We start from the raw sequence: 25,283 nt of genomic DNA on the forward strand, positions 1-25,283 counted from the left end.
GCATATTTCAGTATTTTACAGTAATGAAATGAAGTACTATTTATGTTGCATCTTTATATGTATGGTTATATATGTAATTTTTTGTGTTCATTTTTAAATCCGGATCAGTGGTATCAGAGCGATCTTCTCTTCCTCTGTCTTTCTTTGCATGTCCCCAACGAGGTCACGATATAAGGAGTTAGGGCTTGAACTGGTCGAACCTTTGCAAGACCAACCTCACAAATCTTGACGGCCTTTCATGGCAGATGAAAATAAAGATAAGGGGGCAAGAGATCTTATCAAAATCTTGTTTGAAGAAGCCCTTGAGTGACAAAGGAACCCGATGATGGACAACTTTGCCCAGATCCTTCAGAGGCTACCCAGGGGCGACACATCTACTTCCAACAGCTACTATGGAAGCGCCACACCCTTTAAGGTACAAGTTTACTTTTACATTCCCATATTTGAGGGTCAAATAGATGTAGATGTTGTAGATAAATGGTTAAATATGCTAGAAGGGTATTTTTATGTTCATGATTTTTTTGGACGAGAAAATATTACTTTCGCTCTTCTCAAAGTCGTCCACCACATCAAGGACTGGGGGAAACCTACAGGGAGCATAAGAATGAAAGTACGGCCTCACTATTTTCAGTTGTACCCACTTGGAATTCATTCTGGACTACCATTAAGGAGCAGTACTACCCTAGCGGAAGCTATGAGGATCAATAACTAAAGTGGACCATGCTGCGGCAGGGAAGGGACCAAGATGTGCCAGAGTTTACCAATATTTTCCATACCCTTCGCACAAAGTTGGGTATCAAGGATTCGGAGCAACATTTGGTACTCAAATATCACGGCTACCTGCATAGGTACATCAAGGAAGAAATAAAATTCCTAAACATCTCCTCGCTTGGCACGGCATACCGATATGTCGTCAAGACCGAGCAAAAGTTTAAACAGAAGAAGAGAGGCTTTGGATCTATGAATTCGAACCAAGGGAAAGGTGCCCCCAAACCGCAGAACAAAGGACAAAGCTAAGGCGGGGTGGCCCAAGACAACCCGCCAAAGCTGCAAGAAAAGAAGAATGCCACGAAGCAAAAAAAGGACACAGGAAAGTGGTGTGAGCTCCATATGAGTTCCACTCACAACACAAGTGAGTGTCAGGACAAGCAATTACTGGTGGCTGGACTAAAGGTTTCAAAATCAGATGCATGTTTCGACTCTGAGTTAGAACCCGACAAGGGGAATGACAAAGGGAAGAATATTATCGATGCGAAGCCCAACACCACCGTTGTCACCACGAAGATCCAAAAGGAGGAACCCGAAGATCCAGAGGAGGAGGAGCATCTCTTCCACTCCCATATGTGGGTAAAGGGCTCCCCGCTACAATTCATTATCGACAGCGGGAGCCAGAAGAACCTCATTTCGGCAGAGGTCGTGAAACAGCTAGGCTTACTGACCACAACACATCCACAATTATACACAATCGAGTGGCTTCACCAAGGATGAGATCTTCACGTGAGCCAGCAGTGTCACCTTCCATATAGCATCAAGCCCTTCACGGATGAGGTATTGTGTGACGTTGCTCCCCTTGATGTTTGTGATGTATTATTAGGACAAGCATACCTGTGGAAGAGACATGATGTGTATGAATCAATGCCTCATGCTATTATTGTTACTTTTGGAAATAAGTTGTACATGGTACGGGAGGTAGCACCACCTATCGCCATCTCTTTGGTTACTGCAAAAAAATGCAGTAAGCTCATTTCTAAAACTGGGAAATTTTCTTTCTTGATGATATGCCCTCAAGGAAAGAAGAAGACGGTGGCCACGACCTCCATATAGGGCCTCGACACACGACAACTATAAATGGACAAGGTCGTGGAGGAGCACGAGGACATCTTCACCTCCACTGTAGGGGTTCCTCTACATTGTTGGGTCAAGAACTCCATCGATCTAACCCCAAGTGTGTCGCTACTCAATGGACCAATCTATCGGCACTCCATTCTGGAGAATGATGAAATCAAGAGGCAGATTCAGGAGCTATTGCAGAAAGGTCACATTCGTCCGATTTCATCACCTTGTGGGAGCCTAATCATGTTGGTACAGAAGAAGGATGGGACTTGGAGACTTTGTATTGACTATCAAGCGCTGAACAAGATCACTGTCCATAATAGGTACCCAATCCCACGGATTGATGACCTCCTGAACCAACTTAAGGGGGGAATATTTCAACAAGATCGATTTGAAGTCAGGAAATCACCAGGTACCAATCAAACCCTCCAATGTGTGGAAGACTACCATCAAAGCCAAGGAGGGCCTTTTCGAATGGTTGGTTATGCCTTTCGGATTGACGAATGCTCCTGCAACCTTCATGAAGCTAATGGATGACATCTTGTAGCCATTGACCAACTCATTTGTAGTGGTATACTTGGATGACATCCTGATTTTCAGCTAGAGTTGGGAAGAGCACCTCCACCACATCTGATAGGTTCTCCAAACATTGTGATAACACAAGTTATGTGCCAATTTGGAGAAATGCACTTTTGGCATGACCCAAGTTTAGTATCTGGGATACATTATTGATGAACGGGGGGTGCATGTGGATCCAGCCAAGACCCAAGTCATTCAGGATTGGCCATCTCCAACAACTCTGACAGAGCTCCGCAGCTTTCTAGGTCTTGCCAACTTCTACCGCAGGTTCGTGTTGGGATTTTCTCATATCACTTCGCTCTTGAGTCATGTCACCGAGAAAGGAGTGAAAGCAAAATTCTTTTGGTTTGAATCTCGACAGAAGGAATTCACAGAGTTGAAAGATCACCTTTGCTTGACACAAGTGCTCACATTATCAGACTTGCAACAACAATTTTAGGCCGAGACAGATGCCTCTGGCTATGCTATTGGGGTAGTCCTTACTCAACATGGGCATCTAGTGGCATATCACAGTGGGACACTTTAAGACATAGTTTAGAAATATCACACTTATGACAAAGAGATGTTTTCCATTTTGCAGGCCTGCAAACAATGGAAGCATTACATTTTGGTGAGGGAAAAGGTCATCCACACAGACCACCGACCTCTGAAGTCCATAAAGAGCCAAGGGAAATTCAAGAATGATTGCCATCAGAAGTGGTCCACATACCTACAACAACTCCATTTGAATATCAAGTATAAAAATGGCAGCACCAATAATGTTGCACATTTGCTTAGTCAACTAGCGATCATGGCGTTAACCATCGTGCTCAACTCTTGTGTGCACGAGACTTCTAATTGGTCACTTCTCTACAAAAGCAACCTAGAATTCGACCACACATACCAAACACTCTTGGAGGGTCAGAATGTTCCATATTTTCACCTCCGGGATGCCTTGTTATGCCACCTGGGTAACCTTTGTGTTCCTTCAAGCGAGCATGCCAAGATGATTTGGGAAGCACACTACAGTCGGGCTGTTGGGCATTTCAGGGTCGAGAAAATGATGGCAGTACTACAGAAGTATTTCTATTGGCCGAATCTTTGACAGGATTTTGGGAAGTACATCAAATCATGCACTTCCTTCGCCATTGCCAAACCGATCATCAAGAAGCAAGGCCTCTATACCCCGCTGCCTACCCCTAGTAAACCTTGGGAATCCATCTCCATGTATTACATGTCAGGCCTTCCTTCTACTAAGCATGGTAATCATTGTGTTTTTGTGGTTGTCGACAGGTTCTCGAAGATGGCCATTATGGTGGCTTGAAAGAAGAATATCACAGCAGAAGCCACTGCTAAACTCTTCTTTGAATGAGTGTGGGTACATTTCGGGATCCCACAGTCTATCATCTCAGATCGGGACAGCAGGTTCCTCAGTACATTTTGGTCCAGTCTTTAGTTGATGTTGGACACCAAACTCACTAAGTCCACAACCTTCCATCCTCAAATTGATGGCTATACAAAGGTTGTCAACACGACGATCATACACATTCTACGCATGTACAACTCAAAGCATCCACGCACATGGTATGAGAGCCTCCCCTATGTTCAGCACAGCCACAACTAGGTTTTTCACAACTCGACTAGCCACAACCCCTTCCAGGTGTGCTTGGGATTCCAACCACTATGTCCCATTGATGTGGCCATGACATTTGCATCTACTCATGCAGATTCGGCTCATGTCCAGTTTGAAATTGATAAGGCAAACAGCTTCATTGAGAATGTCCAACATATTTGCCAGTAGGTCCATGAAATTCTGGAGAAATCAAATTCCAAGTACAAGCAGTGACATGACCAACATTGGGTGCCACACAAGTTTCAGGTGGGCGACAAATTATGGTTGCTTTTGCAAAAAGGAACGCCTTACTGGAGCCTATCGGAAACTCAAACCACTCTAATATGGTCCTTGCACCATTACCAAGGCTATGGGAGACAATTAATTTGAGTTTAGTATTCCCCCATTATTTGGCTTGCACCCAGTGTTCAATGTGGACACCCTTCGGCCATACTTTCCACCATTACTAGACACATCCGACATTGCAGAATAGCTCACACCCATAGAGTTAAATCCAGATTGCATGGAACAAGCTAAAACTGATTGAATCATGGACAAACAGGTCAAGCACACTCACCAACAGAATATCCAATTGTATTGAGTTGTCAAAGCAGGCCAACTCCTTCACCAGGGCAAGTGGCTCACCAGGGACCAAGTTCAGTAGAAGTTTCCTCATCTCATGGAGGAACTCAACGCAATGGGGATCATTGCTTCCTGAGGGAGGAATGATCTGGGTGGATATTGGTGGCCATCCGCCAAGTCCACATGGACCCCCACCATTGTTTCTTTCAGAATTTCAACTTCCTTAATTTTAGCACAATTTACTATTTTTAGTAGCCTTTCAGGTCCTCAAATTCTGAAGCCATTTTGAGGCCCTAAGCGACATTTTTTGGGAAAACTGGGAGCAACGAGGGTCCATGGTGTTATAGACATTTTTTTGCCTTACAGCATTGAGAATGAAATGTCCATAATCTAAGGGATCCAAAGTCCCTAAACATGTTGTTCCTACCCCTAGAGGAACAAGGCTAACAAACCACAGCAATTCACAGAAGTTCTCCACCAGAAACTGCTAAAAAACAAGTCAATTCAGGATCAATTCAGTGGCTCCACTAGCTGTCTGCGCTGAATGTCAAAGCCAACACTGGCTACCTACGCTGAATGTCAAAGCCAACACTGACTACCTGCGCTGAGCGAGATTTGACATGTGGCAAGTTCATTCCACGAGGTGTCAAAACCCAAGAAGCTTCCAAAATCTTCCTCAATGACACTTGCCTCAGGGAATTCGACTATGATGAGTAAGAGGTTCCAAATCTCCAAGTGGAAGCAAGAACCTCCAAGTGGAATCAAGAACTGACAGAGGGAGAGGACACTAGTCAGATCTCAAGTTGACTCATCCTCTCTCCAAACATCTATATATGGATCTCTCCTCCATGAGATCTAGAGGCTGGAATTTTGTTATTGCAAAGAATTGCTGTTGGTTTGAGATTGGAATCATTGGGTGCTTAATGCTTTGAAGGGGGTGAAGATAGGAATTCCATTTGCTGGGAATGAGATGCTGGATTGGAGCCCTCTGGGTTGTATCTCTTCCTGAACCTTGTTATTCATCAATAAAGCTATCTTGGTTTCTCCTATATACTGATGTATCTTTGATGTATGATTGCATTAGTATGTTTAGTTTATTTCTAATCCTGAACTAGTTATGAATATGAATCCATGTCTTGTGTAGTGTTCTCTTCTTGTGATCTTGCAGAAACCTCTTGAAGCTGGGCGAGCGAGAAGGCAAGTAGCTGGGAACTCTCAAAGAGAAGGGAAACTGGATTGAGGGACAAACAGAAGACACCGGTTAGTCCATCCATCTCTCTTCATTCTTAATTCATAAAGGAAGAATACTAGAATAGCTATCTTTGTTTGTTGCTAAGGCACTGTCACACCTTAGGTGGATAGGATCGTCCTGCATAGGCATTTTTCCCCACAACAAATTGGTGACTCTGCTGGGGAGATCTGTTTAGTCATTTTATTTGTGTCTCTATCATTGTTTGTTTCATAGACTCGACAACAACAATCGAACTGCATCTGCTATTCTCAGATGCAAAGTAGACAGTTGCTGCTTTGATCCAATCACTGGACTTGTCTATGATCTGAACAATGGACTCACAAATGATTTGATGATCCTTTGTGATAGATCTTAGTACTCCCTCAAAGCATCCCTTTGATTGCACCTTGCTTGTTGCTTTTATTTGGCCTGAAACTGTAGATTAAATAGAAATCTGTGACCCAGAACCCAGTGAGAAACAAGAGTTTCTCCTTCAGCGCAGACCCTGTGAAGAGGTTCTGCATTTCAACGCAGGTCCCGTGAAGGCTACCTGTGCTGAATTTCAAAACCTCTGTGTTGAGGTTGCGCTGATCCAGTTAGGCCTTGTGCAGCTGGGGTTCTCTGCTCTGTTTTGCCTTGTTTTGATCTCTGATTTTTGCAGCCTGTAACCAGCATAGGTACCAGTCTGATAACTCCTTTTCTCTGCTTAAATTCCACCTCCTTTTGTACAAAAAGACTGTGAGTGTTTTTATGTGTTTTTGGTGTCATTCACAGTTTTCCTTTGCATGAGTGAAATAATCATCCTGTAGCCCTTGATTCAGATCTGTTGATTGTGATCTTAGGAGAGAGTTCATTGGCTGTTTACAGTTGATTATACATTTACTCTTGCTTATTGGTTTGAGTTTGTCTCTTTTAAGTGTCGAAACAAGTATTCATTTCGAAAATCGTTAAGTGTTGTAATCTCTTATACCCTCTCTGATTTCGAAAAAGTAAACTTGTTTGTATTTGTCATTTAAAAGCAAATTCAAAGTTGTACAAAAAGCTTTCTTTGTAGGCATCAATACTAAGAAAGCGGAAAACAAACACCTGCATTGTGCATTTGCATCTTGATAGTTTGCATGTTTGATTTAGGAAAAGTGCATTAGAGTGTGCTGATTGCTCTTTGAGAAAAGATGGTGTCTTTCTTTTCCCTTAGTAGCTAGGATTTTCAAAGTTGAAAAGATATAAAGCTTGCTTATCATCTTTAGACTGCATTTAGGAATTGTATCATACATCTCGTGGTGATCCAGAAAGGCAAACTTTAAAAAGATTAACCTAAAATAAATTGAATGAACTTAACAACACTTTGCAACATAACGCACAACATAGAGGTCTAGGCTAGAGACGTGTTTCGGCGTCGTAAAGCCTGGTGACTGTCGATCTCGTTGATGGTGGGTCATTCCTCCTGAGGGACGATAGTGCCAGTACGGATTGTGCTCCCACGTACCGTCACGTATATATTGGGAGACCCCTATAGGCATAAAACCTTTATCCTTAGGAAGCCGTGTCGGCCGCCCTACTGATCGCAATGCACTGAACACAGCATTCACGAAAATCGACCGCCCGTACCCTAAAAAGTATTCTGCGGTTTTGCGAGAAGTTTGGCACACCCTCTGCCTAGAACTCCAGAGTAGTTCCTTTTGGCCTTTTTCAGACTCTATAACGGAAAAAGTCCATCCTAGCATTTGTCACGTCGGGCTCGTTAAAACATCGAAGGAGACTAGAGTCATCTTTAGCTTTTTCTCGACTCTTTAAAATTGAAAAAGCAAGTTGTGTCTAAAGCGTCGTTAAAATTTATTTTAAACGGAACAATCACCCTTTATTCCTGCGTTGGTCTTTAGGTTCAAAAAATGGAGCACACCAACCAAGGAATTCCCCTTGGTGGAAATCCTAGTCCCTTCTCCTCTTGGGGAGATGTTGGTGCGCCCCATATGGCCACATTGTCGCTTCCAGGACTGACAATTGGCCTGCCGGTCTGGCTCTTTTCAACCAATGTCGTTCAGAACACCACCATTCCTGAACAGTTGAGTCAACAGTTAGACCAGACCAGAGTTGCCCACCAGCCTTCTACTTCATCTAATTCTTCCTCTCCTCCTTCCTCTTCGCTTGACGAAACTGGTAAAACAAAAAACCAAGTTCCTAAGGAGAAGAAGGAAAAGAAGAAGAAAGAGAAGAAGAAGAAGGAGCCAAAAGCGACTGGGGGCAAACAAGTGGCGTCTGACAAAAATCCACACACAGCACTGACTAGGCCTAAATCGCCATGTGTCATATGCAAGGGAGACCACTTCCACAGAGATTGTCCCTGCATCCCTCGGATACTAAGGGATTGGTCTCCCCGTTTGCACAATTCGGTGGCGTCAACCTCTGATAGCCATGTTGACAGCTCACCGTCAACTAGTGAAAGTGAAGTCCCAAGGCAGAGAGGGAAAGCTAGATTTTCCTACAAACTGTGTGAAGGCGACCATGCCATCCACCGTTGTCCCTTCTTAGACGAGGCTAAAAGAGTTTTGGAAGATCGCCCGATTTTACGAGCACAACTTCCTCCTGGATATCAAAAACTCCTGCCAAGTCCTTCACTAGTTGAGAACCCGGCTGGCCCGCCCAGGTGGTCAGCCGAAACACCTATCATTGAGGATGAACCGTCTGAATCCATACCTGACGAAAGTCAAAAAGTTGAGGCGACAGTTGACCCGGTTTTTCCTTCAGAGGCTCTATCCTCGAATGATATCATCACAGAAGAGAATAAAGACGACACCGTCTAAATTCTCTTCATCAACACAGACGCCGACGAAAAAGGGGGCAATTTGCCCATTCCTTTATCGCAGGAAGGAACTTCGCCAGAGCCATACCCGTCCGTCTATTCGGTCCCACCACCAAGCAACCTAGTTGTGTCCTTCGACTGGAACCAACTAGGCAGACCCCGTTTGCCAGCAAGCATACCATTCAGAATTATTGTTCAAATATACAGAATGGTAATGGCTAGCACTATCATTGATGAGGGGGCATCTGTGAGTATCCTTTCCTCTATTGCTTGGAAAGCGCTTGGTTCGCCAGCGCTTTTGCCTGAAATGAGAAATCTATCAGGCTTTGATAAAGGAACCAGTCGACCTTTAGGGATCCTCCCCAATGTGCCCATAACATTGAAAGGGAAGACCGTTCAAATGAACGTGATGGTCGTTCAAGGACCCTTGGATTATAACCTACTCCTTGGACGAGACTATATATATTGCATGGGAGCCATCGTCTCCTCACTCTTTAGAGTAATGTGTTTTCCTCATGAAGGAAGAGTGGTCAAGCTCGTGGACCAACTTTCATTTCCCAGATCACGCATCGCAAATAGTCATATACCATCCCTAAATGGTCTCTTCACGCAAGAAGTGTCTCAACCCACAGTCCGTCCTCCTAATGAGCGCGAGTAATCCGGGAGGATATGACTGGAACCCAGGGGGCATGCGTCCTGGTCTGCTTCGGCAGGAAAACTTTGGGTATAGGGTAGGTTTCCACGGGAGAATATGACTAGTCTGTACCCCGCCCATGCTGGAAGAGGGTTATTCTAGAATAAGATTCTTTTGTCAAAGTTATGTGAGTTGGCGGGCATCGTCGCTCACCTTTGTCTATTTCGATAGACATTGCCGAGGAAGTGTTTTGTTTGAAAGATTAACGAGACAATCTTTGGGTAACCTGAAAGAGGTAGGCCTCTCTCGGTAAAACAATTGTTTTGCCGGACTAAAGTAGAGGTAACTTTGAAATCATACTTTATGCCTGGGGGCATGCAAACCTTTTTGAGTGCAAGCAAGGGGCGGCTATTTATTTTTTAAATTTTTAGGACCTCTAACCCTTTAAACTCGTAGGATTAGTCGTTTCCGAACTTGCATAACGAAAGGATGCGGGGCATAGCTTTATAAGATGAAGCTCCATAAAAAATAGAATCTTAATGAGACATTCTTATCATATGACTGGGTAATCGAGCAGTTTTAGCACACAGTTCATGCTCGTTAAAAAATAAACATAAGATCGAGCAAATGTTTCCACCCGCGTTTAAGCTCGTTAAAAAATGAACTATCCCGGTAAATAACCACTGTGAATGTAATATCATCAGCCATTAAAGCCTTGGTCGTGTTTGCCCGTCACCTCCACTTTTCCATTGGTCGATCGTTCACCTCCATATGTTTGTTTACCCATTTTGAGGAACAGCTGCGAAGAGTGATTTCACTAGCCATCCTCGTGACACTGCCGTGATTGGAAAATTCCAACCTGTACCTGGAATCAGTTGCTAACCTGTTTCATCACTCGTTCCTCAAAAGACGAGTCTTCTTTAAGCTCTTTTCATCTGACTCGTAAAATATGAAAATATTGTCGAGTCCTTGGCCTTCCAGCTCGTTAAAGGGACAGGAAGTGCTATCCCTCCTCTAGATTTTAATCTTTTTGGACCTGAGGGATTATTGCACAAAAAGATTGAGCGCTTGTTTTATTCGGCTCGTTAAAACTATCGAAAACTCATCCCTTCTATATTGTTTTATACTTTTTCGGACCTAAGGGATTAGATGACGAAAAAGGACTTTTGGATTTAACTTTATGTACCTTTTCAGACTCTCTAAAAGTGAAAAGGACCGAGTTATATTTGTCGCTAAACTCGTTAAATGCATTAAATAGCGACAAACTTGTCTTTAGACGAGAACGAGTTTCACTATCGCTAGGCTCGTTAAAACATAGCGATGGGCTTGCCCGAAGGGCAGGTTATAGAACAAGCATATGTTATCCTCCTCAAGCTTGACAAAAATAAAGAGATACTGGTCAGCAATGACTGGGGAAAATTGGGAGAAGCTCAAGAAAACTTTGATGGTAGCAAGTCGCTCTTGAACATGACACCTTTCCTCCGTACCACAATCGGGTTGGGTTGTTTCATTCATCGGTCACATCCATGGTCTCGCCATACCATCCATATTTGGGGTAATGCTACCAATCCATCGCATCAGTGTCGCCATATGTTTAAGAGAAGTCGTTCAGAAAAGTCAACCGTGTCCCATCCACTGCCGTACATTATCCTTCATCCTTTCATGACCGCCACCCTGAATCATATGTCACAGATCATTTTCACCTCCATCAAAATCATTAGCTCTGTTCCGTGTCATTGATGTGGGATTCATTAAGGCCCTCCTTTGACGGATCGCTTCTTGTCGACATCAGCTCATTATCCAAGAAGTTGATCTAGGGACAACCCCTTCAGTACTTTGAAGCTTACATGCCTCAATGGCAAGTTTCTCACTTCCGGCGATAGGTATACATCAATGACCTTCGACCGAAAGATTTTGTGTGGTGTTCGACGCCAAGTCCTTTATTCACACCACGTGAATTGTACTGCAGTACCTTGAGGGTCATTATCATTATCGGTGATTCCTCTCGCGCTTGTTAACGGTTTACCTCATTGACCGGTAATCAAGCGATGTCTTTCCATGTTCGACTTCAGAACATTTCTCACATGGATCGACTTGTACTTAGAGTGAAGATCGAACGAGTTTGAAGACCCCAGATCTAGTTTCATCCATCCGGGCTGTGATATATATTCAGGAAAAAATAAAGACATTGACATGTACATCATTCCAGCAGATAATCATCCTACCCAAAGGATGATAATTTCATCAAAATTATCAGTCTACCATCAGACGATTGTCTGTTCTATGTACAGGAAAATGAATTTATAAAGCTGATCATGGGAATGCCCACCTCAGCTAGATCATGAAAGCAGTATGAAAAATAATGTATTGTATTGTATCTTATTACAGGTCTCCTCCCAACATTGGATGAACTTCAGATCCCCCTGATAAAGCATTTCACCCGATAAACGGCCTCATACTTTAGGGGGCAACTGTTATAGACATTTTTGTGCCTTACAGCATTGAGCATGAAATGTCCATAATCTAAGGGATCCAAAGTCCCTAAACATGTTGTTCCTACCCCTAGAGGAACAAGGCTAACAAACCACAGCAATTCACAGAAGTTCTCCACCAGAAACTGCTCAAAAACAAGTTAATTCAGGATCAATTCAGTGGCTCCACTAGCTGTCCGTGCTGAATGTCAAAGCCAACACTGGCTACCTGCGTTGAATGTCAAAGCCAACACTGACTACCTGCGCTGAGCGAGAGTTGACATGTGGCAAGTTCATTCCACGAGGTGTCAAAACCCAAGAAGCTTCCAAAATCTTCCTCAATGACACTTGCCTCAGGGAATTCGACTATGATGAGTAAGAGGTTCCAAATCTCCAAGTGGAAGCAAGAACCTCCAAGTGGAATCAAGAACTGACAGAGGGAGAGGACACTAGTCAGATCTCAAGTTGACTCATCCTCTCTCCAAACATCTATATATGGATCTCTCCTCCATGAGATCTAGAGGCTGGAATTTTGTTATTGCAAAGAATTGTTGTTGGTTTGAGATTGGAATCATTGGGTGCTTAATGCTTTGAAGGGGGTGAAGATAGGAATTCCATTTGCTGGGAAGGAGATGTTGGATTGGAGCCCTCTGGGTTGTATCTCTTCCTGAACCTTGTTATTCATCAATAAAGCTATCTTGGTTTCTCCTATATACTGATGTATCTTTGATGTATGATTGCATTAGTATGTTTAGTTTATTTCTAATCCTGAACTAGTTATGAATATGAATCCATGTCTTGTGTAGTGTTCTCTTCTTGTGATCTTGCAGAAACCTCTTGAAGCTGGGCGAGCGAGAAGGCAAGTAGCTGGGAACTCTCAAAGAGAAGGGAAACTGGATCGAGGGACAAATGGAAGACACCGGTTAGTCCATCCATCTCTCTTCATTCTTAATTCATAAAGGAAGAATACTAGAATAGCTGTCTCTGTTTGTTGCTAAGGCACTGTCACACCTTAGGTGGATAGGATCGTCCTGCATAGGCATTTTTCCCCACAACAAATTGGTGACTCTATTGGGGAGATCTGTTTAGTCATTTTATTTGTGTCTCTATCATTGTTTGTTTCATAGACTCGACAGCAACAATCGAACTGCATCTTCTATTCTCAGATGCAAAGTAGACAGTTGCTGCTTTGATCCAATCACTGGACTTGTCTATGATTTGAACAATGGACTCACAAATGATTTGATGATCCTTTGTGATAGATCTTAGTACTCCCTCAAAGCATCCCTTTGATTGCACCTTGCTTGTTGCTTTTATTTGGCCTAAAACTGTAGATTAAATAGCAATCTGTGACCCAGAACCCAGTGAGAAACGAGAGTTTCTCCTTCAACGCAGACCCTGTGAAGAGGTTCTGCATTTCAGCGCAGGTCCCGTGAAGGCTACCTGTGCTGAATGTCAAAACCTCTGTGTTGAGGTTGCGCTGATCCAGTTAGGCCTTGTGCAGCTGGGGTTCTCTGCTCTGTTTTGCCTTGTTTTGATCTCTGATTTTTGCAGCCTGTAACCAGCATAGGTACCAGTCTGATAACTCCTTTTCTCTGCTTAAATTCCGCCTCCTTTTGTAAAAAAAGACTGTGAGTGTTTTTATGTGTTTTTGGCGTCATTCACAGTTTTCCTTTGCATGAGTGAAATAATCATCCTGCAGCCCTTGATTCAGATCTGTTGATTGTGATCTTAGGAGAGAGTTCATTGGCTGTTTACAGTTGATTATACATTTACTCTTGCTTATTGGTTTGAGTTTGTCTCTTTTAAGTGTCGAAACAAGTATTCATTTCGGAAATCGTTAAGTGTTGTAATCTCTTCTACCCTCTCTGATTTCGAAAAAGTAAACTTGTTTGTATTTGTCATTTAAAAGCAAATTCAAAGTTGTACAAAAAGCTTTCTTTGTAGGCATCAATACTAAGAAAGCGGAAAACAAACACTTGCATTGTGCATTTGCATCTTGATAGTTTGCATGTTTGATTTAGGAAAAGTGCATTAGAGGGTGCTGATTGCTCTTTGAGAAAAGATGGTACATGAAATATGATAACGATGAATATGGATTGAGTAATGTGAATGATTACATATGTGAGAGACTTAATGAATACGTAATATATACGCTATAAATTGTAAAAAATGATACTGAAGAAACTAAGTATGAAAATACTAGGAAATAGTACAGAATAAATATAGAAATTATTACCCTGACATTGGAAAAAATTACTAACGAATAAATTATGAAAGAATCCTCATTTGGAAGTCAAATTTAGGAAAATGGCCAGAAAAATTTTGTGGGATTAGAACTCATTATTAGGAATCCATTTCAAACTTCCAGGATTGGAAGATTGTGAAATTAAAAAGAAAAAAGGAGTACAAAGTGGTGAACTATAATGATGAACGAGGAGAGTGGATAGGGAAGCACCGGAGTAGCCTATGTAACTAGGAAATAGGGTACGGCCCAGTAATGGTAGGAAATTTTTAAACTTAACTTTTTCCAGTAAATGAAAAAATATATACATAAGAATTAATAAGAATGATGATGATTGGAATTGATAAAAACAATGGTATGAATGTACTACAAAAAATTGGAAGTTTCATGGGTGTACACAAAGCAAATAATTGTTATAATTAACCATGAATATCAAGTATATCCAGATACCCATTAAGCATCTAGGTTAATAGTGTCCTTATAGCTTCATTGTGATATAGAAGGGTATGGAGATATACAAAAAAATAACTTTATTGAAATTTGTTGAGTCCATTTTGAGAATAGTACTAGTGGAAGTTGGTTATCTTACAATAGAATCCACATAATAGTTGCAGGTGGATACAAAAGTATTAAACCCAGAGCGTAAAATGAATTGTTGCAAATAGACTAGAAATTACTATGAATTTTATGTAAATACTGTGAAAGGAAATGTGAGAAGTTTCTAATCTCAATTCCACAATAGATCTTATTCATGACATTGGATATAGCTATAAATAAAAACGAATGAAAAGAAAAGAATTCATGGTAGCATAGTCAGACTATATTAAAGTTACTGACATTATTTGAATGCATGTGGATAAAGTACGGTTACAAGAGAACTTTAGGGAGAAAGTGCTTGGCATGTGAACATACATAATGGAAAAGGAGGCATTTTTTTCAGATACTACCAGTGGAAGGAAATTCAAGAGGGGGAACATGAACCCATTGTAGGCAAACTTGAACTCTTAGCTTGTTAACTAATGTTATACCGTTATACTAAGAATTCATAATGTTTTTCAAAATAGGTATGTAATCGCTCTCACATAATTGATTGGAAAAAATGTTACAAGTAGCCATCGAATGAGACTTGCTGGTAGAACTCCTTTGTATCCTCGATTTGGAAAAAGTGTGAATTCGATTGAAGTATCAGGGAAACATTGTACAATCAAAGTAGTTACCTAGGAATGAGAAGGTAAATTACAGAATGTGTCCCAAGCACTTGGTATGAGAGAAGTGACCAGGAAACGCACACTGAGCATCGTGTGAATTAAAGGGGGGGAGAATGTAATACCCCTCAATTGTTTTAGGAGGCATAGTGGAAAAGGGCCATGAAAAACATGGACATGCTTATGTAAATAAATAAATTGAATTAATAAAGAAGCAAAGGGTGTCAGAAGTTCTTGGGAAGAAACAGTCGAATATGGGATACTTGCCAAAGAAAACAAAACAATATTTCATTTGTTAATGAGATTGGGAAATTCTTTCATGATAGAATTCTAGATGGAATTCTAGATAAGATTTATGGATGGGATAGGAAAATCCATTATGCTGCTTAGCTAGAGAAAGATGCTAAGCTTGGAAAAAAAACATAAAAGCATTGCGGGAGAGAAATGCGATCTTTTATGGGAAAAGCCTAGGAAAGTGGATGAAAATATCAACAAACGTGGGATGTTGCTTGCTAGATTCGGTCTGGTAAGCCCTCCATCAGAGATCAAAACTCTTTATGCATTTCATTTTTAGGTGTCCCGCTCCATTCACTCAGCTGCATTCCACTAGGGGCATGCCATAATCTGACGGAGAAGGTCATGCTAGTCATTTCCCCTCATGTCTGGCTCCTGCTAGCTTATGTCTTTGTGTCAAATAATCAAAAGGTCCATAACAGTCAAGGTCTGGTCCTTCAACGGGCAAAGGTCATTTTTGGTCATTAGGTCCAAGGATTGATCAATTTGGTCTTTAAATATGTCCAGTAAAGCCATGCAGGCCAGAGGGATGTTCTTGCAAAGTAATGATCTACAGAGTTTCATCATCATGATGATAGACTTCGACTATTCTTCAAAACTCCGTTTTGAAGAAAAGTCAAATAGTGTGATTTGTGACAAAATGTTCAAAAGAGTCGACAGTTGATTCCGTCAGGTGAAGTCATGATTCCCGTGACCAGATACTCTGTCATGTAATCCTTGCATAAAGTGTCGAAAGTTTCATCGTTTGAGCCCAAAATTTAGAGAAAAGGTGAAAATCAGGGTTATATTAAAGTCAGTGAAAGGTGTTGAAGAAGACATTAGAAAAGTGGGTTTTTTTTAAAAAGGTTAATTTAAAAATATGACCTCCAAGCCTATATACACAAATATCATCATAAAACAAGTTCATTGTGCAAGCAAGGCATTGGAGGAAGGTTGCAAGGTCGTGAGTTGAAGGTTTAAGCGATTTGGAGCAGCATGGGGCGATTTCTGGTCGCTCGGCGCACACAGACAGGAGTGCAGCGCACTCACCAGGCGCGGCACACACAGAGCCTGCCCACCATTTAAAATCACCACTGGCGCGACACACTGGGCTTTGCGTGCGGCGCACAGGGGTAAAACGCCCAGAAACCACCTATTTCACCCAAAACATTTTGTGGAGCTCATCCAATTGAAAGGTAGGAAACCTACCTCCACTTGTGCATCAAATTTGAAAGAGATACGATAGTTTTATGATTATAATAAAATGCAATTTTTTTTTTTTATAAAACAAACACAAGAAGACATCAAGAAAACCATGATGCTAGGTTTTGTGCTACAGTGATATTGCTGCCAAGGTGTTTTTCCTACCCTACCCCTATTACTCATTCCCCTATGCCATTTTCCCCATAATCACTACCCTAACACTACTAAAATCATACTCCCTTTCCCCCTCCTCCTATTGCTCAAAAAACCCAAACCCTACCTTACCAACCACACAAACACTGCCCTATCAAAATACCCCAAAACCCCTTGCATATCCCTAAATAAAATTTTCCTATAAACCCCTATTCCCATTATATTATCCCCCATCCTAATGCTCCCTTTTTAATTGTCCCCTTGCTCGCAGATTGTCAAAGCAAACTCCAGCTTCTCTATAATCAAAGGGCAGCCTAAATTCAGTTTACAAACAATGGCCATGGCATCCGAGGTTTCATTAGAATATGAGGAGGAGACCCACAGTGATACAGGCTCAGGAGAACAGGCCCCCAGGAGACATCACTGGAGTGGTAAACATGTTAGAGATGAGCCAAACACCCTCACCGAGTTGCAGGCATGCCCTCTTGCTATGTCATGTTTCCAACACTTAGCATGTTTTGAATTTTGTCAAAGGGTGGCAAATGTCAGAGTTCATCATGAGCTCACCCGTCTTTTTTCACTTCACCTACATGGAGGACAGTCTACCTTAGCTGGGGTCACTTTCACATTGACACCTGAAACCATATCAGTGGCAACAGGCATACAAAACATTGGAGAACAGTGGCATAAGAAGAAGAAGGTGGAGAGGCATCATTATGAGCCTTACATTAAGGCTAGTTGTTTGAGTCAGCTTACAAGAGTCTTCCCGTTTAGATTTTTGAGATATGAGTATGCTCCGCTCATGAAATTGATCATGAAATACTTCAGTTGTGAGGGGGGGTTTTCTCACCTTTATGCCTATCACATCAGGTTGATCATGCACTTTACCATGGTGCGAATGATGAGCCTCCCATTTTTCATTTGCGGGAACATAGAGAGGATGAAAAATTTCATGCAGCACAAGACCCCTCGAAAGCAACTCAACAGTGTTTATCACTTTGCTCTTATCCGGATTTTGGTGGACCATCATTTGGGATTGCAGGGTATTGCTTGGGAGGACTTCATCTCTCGTGACTTCTTCAGTGCTCCATAGGTAGTATCAGAGGCTGAGCATGAGATAGGTGGCCCATCTCATCAGTATGAGCGACATGAGACTGCTACTATGCCAGTATACATCACCTATCAGAAAGGCAGTAGACCTTTGTTTGCAGCAGCAAAGCGAGTGTTATCTCCACCCGGGGTGGAAGGGGCCTCGCTTCCAACATCAGCATCATAAGAGCAGGGTAAGGGTAAGGAGCCAGTATAGGAGGAAGGGCCATCAGGTGAATGAGATACCAAATTCGTTCTCCTCCATGATGATGAGACAGATGCAGAACGACCAAATGCAGAGCTTACAGAGATCATCCAGGAGCAGCAATCAGTGATTGAGTCCTTATCCCTTGACTTGGAGAGGGCCAAGTGGAACATGAAGTACCTGGAGCAGAGAAACAAGCATCTTGACGATCAGCAGGTGATTATGGAGCTGGAAAACATTCGTGAGCATCGCCAAGCTACTCAAAGAAGAAGGGTTGAACTCACATCTTTGGAGCAAGAAATCAATGAGGATCAGGAGGCAAACCTTGAGAGGGTCAACATGCATTTGGAGAGGACTCTGGACAAGGCCGACCAGGACCTTGCTCTACTAAGACACATGGCTTTCCATTACAGGGTGCGAAACATGAGTGAACAGGCCTGAAGAAGGAGTTTGAAAGCGAAATTGAGGAAAGCAATAAGAAAGGCAAAGGAGGAAAAAGAGCAAGATCAGCTTCAAATCTTGGCCGAGGCTTCCTTGGCTCAGCATAGCACCCCATAGGGAACCTCTAGCCCAAATTTCAAGAAATTTGGGGAATTTTTGGTCACATGGTAATTTTTTGGGCAAAAAACAGGGATTTTCTCCCTGTGCACGCGGCGCTAAAATTCTAGAGCTCCAAATGAGGAATGGTTTGCATTTTTGGATTCAGCATGGAAAATCACGACTACTGGTGTCCGGAAAAGAAATTTGGGCAAGAAATGAGTCTCCAAAAGGTCAAAAAACATCCAAAATCGGCCTCTCTGCCACGTTTTTGACACACAGAAAGCAGTCTTGGGAGAATGAAGATTTGGAGGGGAAAATGAGCACCAAATTCAAAAATTCCAGTGGGGTTAGAAAGTAGACAAGACAGGTTTTCCATCAAGCCCACTTGGGCACATTTTGGACACCTGAAAGTGCCTCAAAACAGGCCCCAAAGTAGCACGGCGAACAGAGAAAATGTCGCGGTGCACAGAGGAAAAATTGCCCAATTTGCTTTTGTTTCTCGAAATTTCGGTTCGGGACTTCTCCAAGTGGGCCCACTCATCTACACTTCGGTTTTTTGGCACCAAAGGCGGTATTTAAAGTGTTTTTTTTCTCCAGATTGGCTTCTATCCAAGTGGCGAAGGAAGGCAAACGGTCACCCAAGCCAAATGTCATGTTTGTAGCGCTGCACCTGTAGCTGATGCTTGGCTCTCCATCTCCATTTTGCAATGAATTTGAGTAACATCCCAACCCTTGGGCATTCTATCTCTTCCTTACACATTCTATATATTGTATGCAAACTATTTTCAAAAGGTTGGTTGGCTTGTAACTTCTGGGAGACTTTGGGAAAGAAACTTTGTTTCTTCACTGTGTATTTTTGACAGAGAATTAATGAAACACAGGGGCTCTGTTTCATGAGATTCTTGTGGTTGTGAGTGTAGCAAATGTGTCTCTTATGTTTTCATACGTATTTCTTTATGTTTCATAATTCAATTCATGTTCATTTCCAGTGAAATTTTCTGAGTGAGATTAGGTAGAATTCAATTTTATTGCTCTGCCTGTGGGAAAATTTCATGTTCAATGTTTTTCTTGTATTGAAAAGGATTCATGTAACTATGCCCTTTTCACTTTCTTTAGCAATCTATTCATTCTGTGTTACTTCAAACTAAATTGCTACATTTTCCGCTTGCCTTGCCTCACGGAATAATCTATGCCTTTGTATTAAATTCTCTGTTCCTTGCTGACCGTTGGTCCCATACCATCCCAAAAGCTCGGTCATTCATGAAAATGGTTTCTTGTATCCCTATTCACTTACTAGCCTAAGATCATATTTCACTATAAGTCATCTCAGACCATTTTTGCTTATATATTCACTGAGCGTGACTTGGAGAGAGCCCTCTCCTGTTCTGGTAGGGCTAGCTACCAGACTGAGCGTGGTTTGTGGTTACCCTAATTTTTGCCTTCCTTCAGCCTAAAGCAGATTTAGGTGCTAACATATTGGCGACTCCACTGAGGACAAAACTGAAATCAAATCCCCTTGTTTCATAATAATTCTAAACTTCTGGATGATGAGCTTAGGATTGGAAAGGCTGAGTAAATTGGTTGTGTCCTGTGATTTTTCTCAATAGCACGTTGGCTTCGAGATGATATACCAGAGCCAATCCAGACCCGGATCCTCCTCACATTTATGAAAACCCCAATTTGATTCTGAGATTCCTTTGTCAAGAAAGCACCATAACTCTCGTGTTCAAACCCCATTCATGTCCTGACATTTTTGAGTACCTTGAAGAGCTTGAGTTTGACGAGCGGTTTGAGATATCATTGTTTGAGTCTAAGTCCGAAAGGGCTATTGATTATACTGTCCCCAAACCCCAATTTCTTGTGGACCTCGAAACAGAAAGAGCTAATCAGTTAATTGATAATTATATTGCGGCACAGCCCCAAACTCCAATTGCTAACCCCTTGCAAACTGTGCACACCCCTCCAACACCTCCAAGGCCAAATCCACCGAGAGTGATGGCTGCCCATTTTGCACCCCTTGTTCTGCCCCAAGTTCTAGATGATATGCCCTCAGATTATCAAAGCAAAATCCCATTTTTTGATGGCACTCCTAATAGCATTACTGCTCAGCAACATGTAAACAAAATGGCAGACTTCTATGAACTCCATGAGATCGATGCTGAGAACGTGGCAATGAGACTCTTTGTACAGACATTTGCAGGTGATGTGAGGAAATGGTTCAGAGGTTTTCCGACAGTAAGTATCACTACCTTGGCCAAACTACAAAGACAATTTTAAAACCGGTGGGAAGTGCAAAACAATCCCCTCCAAATTCTAGCTGAATATGAACAAATCAAATGAAATGCTGGTGAGTCGGTCAAAGATTATTGTGTTAGATTCAATACAATTTATAACGAAATTCCAGATCATCTAAAGCCACCTGTGGGACTAGCTATGATGAAGTTTCTAGATGGTTTTGATGCTGACATGGCCTACCAATTAAGAGAGAGAGAACCGGCCACAATGGAAGACATGCAGAAAATTGTGGTCAGCGTTGAAGCAAATCTGTTGTCCAAAAGAGCTAGAGCGAAAGCAGAAAAGAAAATCACTGTGAAAGAAGAGTCTTCTTCAATGGATCAACTACTCAAAAAGGTATAGCAGATGCTTGAAAGGGTGAAGCTCGACAAGCTTGAGCCACAAGTTAGAAATCCTAACTTCCGTGGCCAGAAGCAGCCACAATATAGAATAAGACAGAGAGATCAGTGAGCCCAAGAGCAGACAGCACAACAGCCGGTAAAAACACCTTTGCAGCAGAATTTTGTGCATCGACTGGAGTCAGATGAGACGGGAATGTAATAGGTGAAGAAAACCACCTCTTTACTCCAGATGAGCTACCTACTTACATTACCGAAGAAGAAGAGTGTGCGGTGAGTTCGGCTGCACACAAAGATGTAGATTTCATTTTAGCTAGCGACACTGTTTTGGAAGAAGAATATCAAAGGGGATATATGAATGCTTTGTCCGCACAGCAGCAACGATATTCACTTAGAAACAGAGATGTGTCGGCCAAACCAATTCAGAAAAAGAAAGAGGTTGAAGCAGTAAAGAATGATTCATCAGCTACACAAAGGAAAGGAAAAGAGGTTGTTGGTCCGGAGAGCAGCAAATCAAAATCAGCAGAACAATCACGGCAACAAGCTACATCAAAAGAAAAAGAAAAGAAAGAGATCCCAGTCAAAGAGGTAGAAAAGACTCCCGCTTTTATCTTAGAGAATGAGATTTCTATGTTAAAGGTATCCATCCCCTTGACTGAAATAATGAAGAACAACAGTTATAGAGGACAGATATCTAAAATGTTGAATTTAGACCCAATGTCCGACATGGTAAATGTAGAATATGATCAACCTGAAATGATTTTTGGACCAGCATCGAATGGTGAGTCTCCTGACAGGGATGTTCCACCCTTCTATATTAGTTTAAGATTGCATGATTTTGTGTTACATAATGCCATGTTCGATTCCGGAACCTCTCACAATCTCATGCCCAAGGCTATCATGGATAAGCTTAGTCTGGACATCACCCGGCAATACCATGATCTCTATTCATTTTATTCCAGCAGAGTGAGATGTATAGGACTCATCAAAGACTTGGTTGTGAGTTTGGATCAGCTTCCCATGAAGAATGTTTTGATGGATGTGGTGGTAGCAGATATTCCTCCAAGGTTTGGCATGCTTCTTTCCAGGTCTTGGGTAGCGAAATTGAAAGGGACACTACAGCTGGATTTCTCCTATGAAACCATCCCAGTGTTTGGACAAATGAGGAAATTATATCGGGAACAAAAAATGAAATATATGATCACAAGCAAGGAGAAACCTATAAATCATCCGATTAACTATGTACATACAGATTTAGAGTCTTTTGTTTTATTTTCAGATAGTTTAAATGATATAGATAGTCAGACAGTAGAAGCAGATGATATTCCGGAAATAACAGAAAATTTCAAAGAAATTTTGAAGAAAGAAGGACAAGAAAAGCATAAAAATGTTGGGCAATTAGCTGAAGGTAGTGGACAGCAAGCAGACAAGGCACAACAAACAAATTTCCAGCACTTACAAGAGGAGGAAGAAGGCTTGTGGACCATGGATTTTGATGGAGCAATAGGAAATGATGGCACTGGAATTGGAATTTGGGTAGACAGTCGTTTCTCCACCCCAAACAAAGTGCCTAGCAGCGTGAGGGTTTGCTCTTACAAGCTGGCCTTTGAGTGTTCAAATAATGAAGCTGAGTATGAAGCTCTAATTGTTGGCCTGAAGATTCTAAAAAAGTTGAATGCTAAGAGGATTTCGGTATATGGCGACTCCGAATTGGTAATAAAGCAGGTCAGAGGTGAGTATCAAGAAAAGCATCCTAGGATGCGGGCCTACCATAATGTAGTTTTAGACATCTTAAAATTATTTTCAAAATACACCTTGACATGTGTGCCTCGTATACAAAATAGTGTTGTTGATGCTCTTGCCAAGGCAGCAAGTAGTTTGAAGATCCCCATGAACTCCAGCAATAAATTTGAAATCCATGTCAAGCATCGTCCAACCATTCTAGACAATTAGAGATATTGTGCAAGTGTTTCAAGATGATGAGGAGATTAAGGATTTTCTGCAAAACAAAGGCAAGTTCAAAGAAACCTCAATTGATGTAGAAAACGATGATGGCAAAGGGAATGGTACAGATGAAGTGCAGATCAATGAAATGGACGTGTTGCAGCTGAAGAATAACATTATTCCTAAAGGCTTGATACCTATAGAAGAACTTTTTGATCAGGATGATGTAGCCTGCAAGCCAACATTGCAGCCAACAGAGAAGGGTGTAGAAGAGGTCAACATCGGAACAGCTGCCAATCCTAAGTTGGTAAAATTGTCTAAAGCATTACCGCCAAAGATCAAGGAAAAATACATCAGTTTGATGGCTTCATTTGCAGATGTGTTTGCTTGGGATTATTCTGATTTTAAGACCTATGACACTAGTATAATTCAGCATACAATACCCATCAAGCCCAATCAAAACCATTTAGACAGAAGCTGAGAAGGATAAATCCAAAGTTGCTACCATCTATCGAAAAGGAAGTAAACAGGTTGTACAAGTCAGGTATCATTGTTCCCATCAGATTTTCAGACTGGATCTCAAATTTAGTGCCTGTACGAAAGAAGACCGGTGAGATATGCTTATGCATCGATTTCAGAAATCTTAATAAAGTTTCATTGAAGGACAACTATCCACTGCCCAAAATGGACCATATACTTCAGCAAGTAGTGGGGGAATCTCGTATGTCACTGCTTGATGGTTATTCCGGATATAACCAAATTTATGTCCATGAGGATGACCGAGACAAGACAAAATTCACCACTCCATTGGGAAGCTTTCATTATGCCAAAATGCCTTTCGGTTTAAAGAATGCAGGTGCCACATTTCAGCGTGAAATGGACTTGGATTTTGTGAATGAGAAGGATGTGTTTTTGGTGGTGTACCTGGATGATTTGACGATGTTTTCCAAATCTGATGAAGAGCACATGCATCATCTAAAAACTGTCTTTCAAAAGTGCAGAAAATATGGTTTATCGCTGAATCCTAAGAAGAGCTTGTTCGCCATGGAGGAAGGAAAATTACTTGGGCACATCATTTCAAAGGATGGCATTCGTGTTGACCCAGCACATGTGCAAGCAATTCAGCAAATTGATCTGCCCCGAAATAAAAAGGAGATACAATCGATCAATGGTAGATGAATTTTTTGCGTCGCTTTGTGCCTAATCTTGCTAAACACTTAAGAGAGATGACCAACATGCTCAAGAAGGACAGCCAAGTGAAATGGATAGAGAAGGTTGTAAAATCTTTCAATTTGGTCAAACTGGCCCTTTCTTCAGCTCTAGTTCTAGTAAGCCCAGACTACACTCAAGATTTCATATTGTTTTCATTTGCTTCGGAGCACACTATGGCAACAGTATTATTGTAGAAAAGAGATGATCACGAAAGACCCATAGCATTCTTCAACAGGGCAATAAGAGATGTAGCTTTAAAGTACAACATCAGTGAGAAGCAAGCCCTGGCATTGGTGAAGGCATTGAAGGATTTCTGGGTATACATTTTACATTCTCACATTCTGGCCTATGTTCCTAATGTTGTTGTAAAAGATGTTTTAGTGCAGACCGATCCGGAAGGGAGAAGAGGCAAATTGATTGTGGCTTTGCTGGAATATGATGTGGAAATAAAGCCCACAAAACTGGTCAAAGGACAGGAGTTGGCATAGCTAATGGCCAAATCAAACTTGCATGCCTTGGACATAAATCTGATCGCTGCCATGTCCGATGAGAATGAGGAAATATCATCCATTCAGGTATCTGAAATGTTTGCTTTGTCCCCATGGTATTCAGATATAATATATGTGCTAAAAAGTCTATCACCACCGCCCGGAATGACTAGAAATAAGGCGAGAACAATCAAGTTTAAGGCTGCCAAGTTTTGCATTATAAATTTTGCACTGTATTGGAAAGATCCCGGTGGAATTTTGCTAAATTTTTTGGTGGAAGAAGAGGCAAAGAAAGTCATGGAAGATTTCCACGGAGGAGAGTGTGGTGGTCACCCTTTTTGGAAGTCAACAACGAACAAAATTTTGAGAGCA

The sequence above is a fragment of the Pinus tabuliformis genome, chromosome J (genome assembly GCF_031772625.1).
Source record: "Pinus tabuliformis cultivar Carrire ecotype Pingquan chromosome J, CPIR1, whole genome shotgun sequence".
Classification (NCBI taxonomy): domain Eukaryota; kingdom Viridiplantae; phylum Streptophyta; class Pinopsida; order Pinales; family Pinaceae; genus Pinus; species Pinus tabuliformis.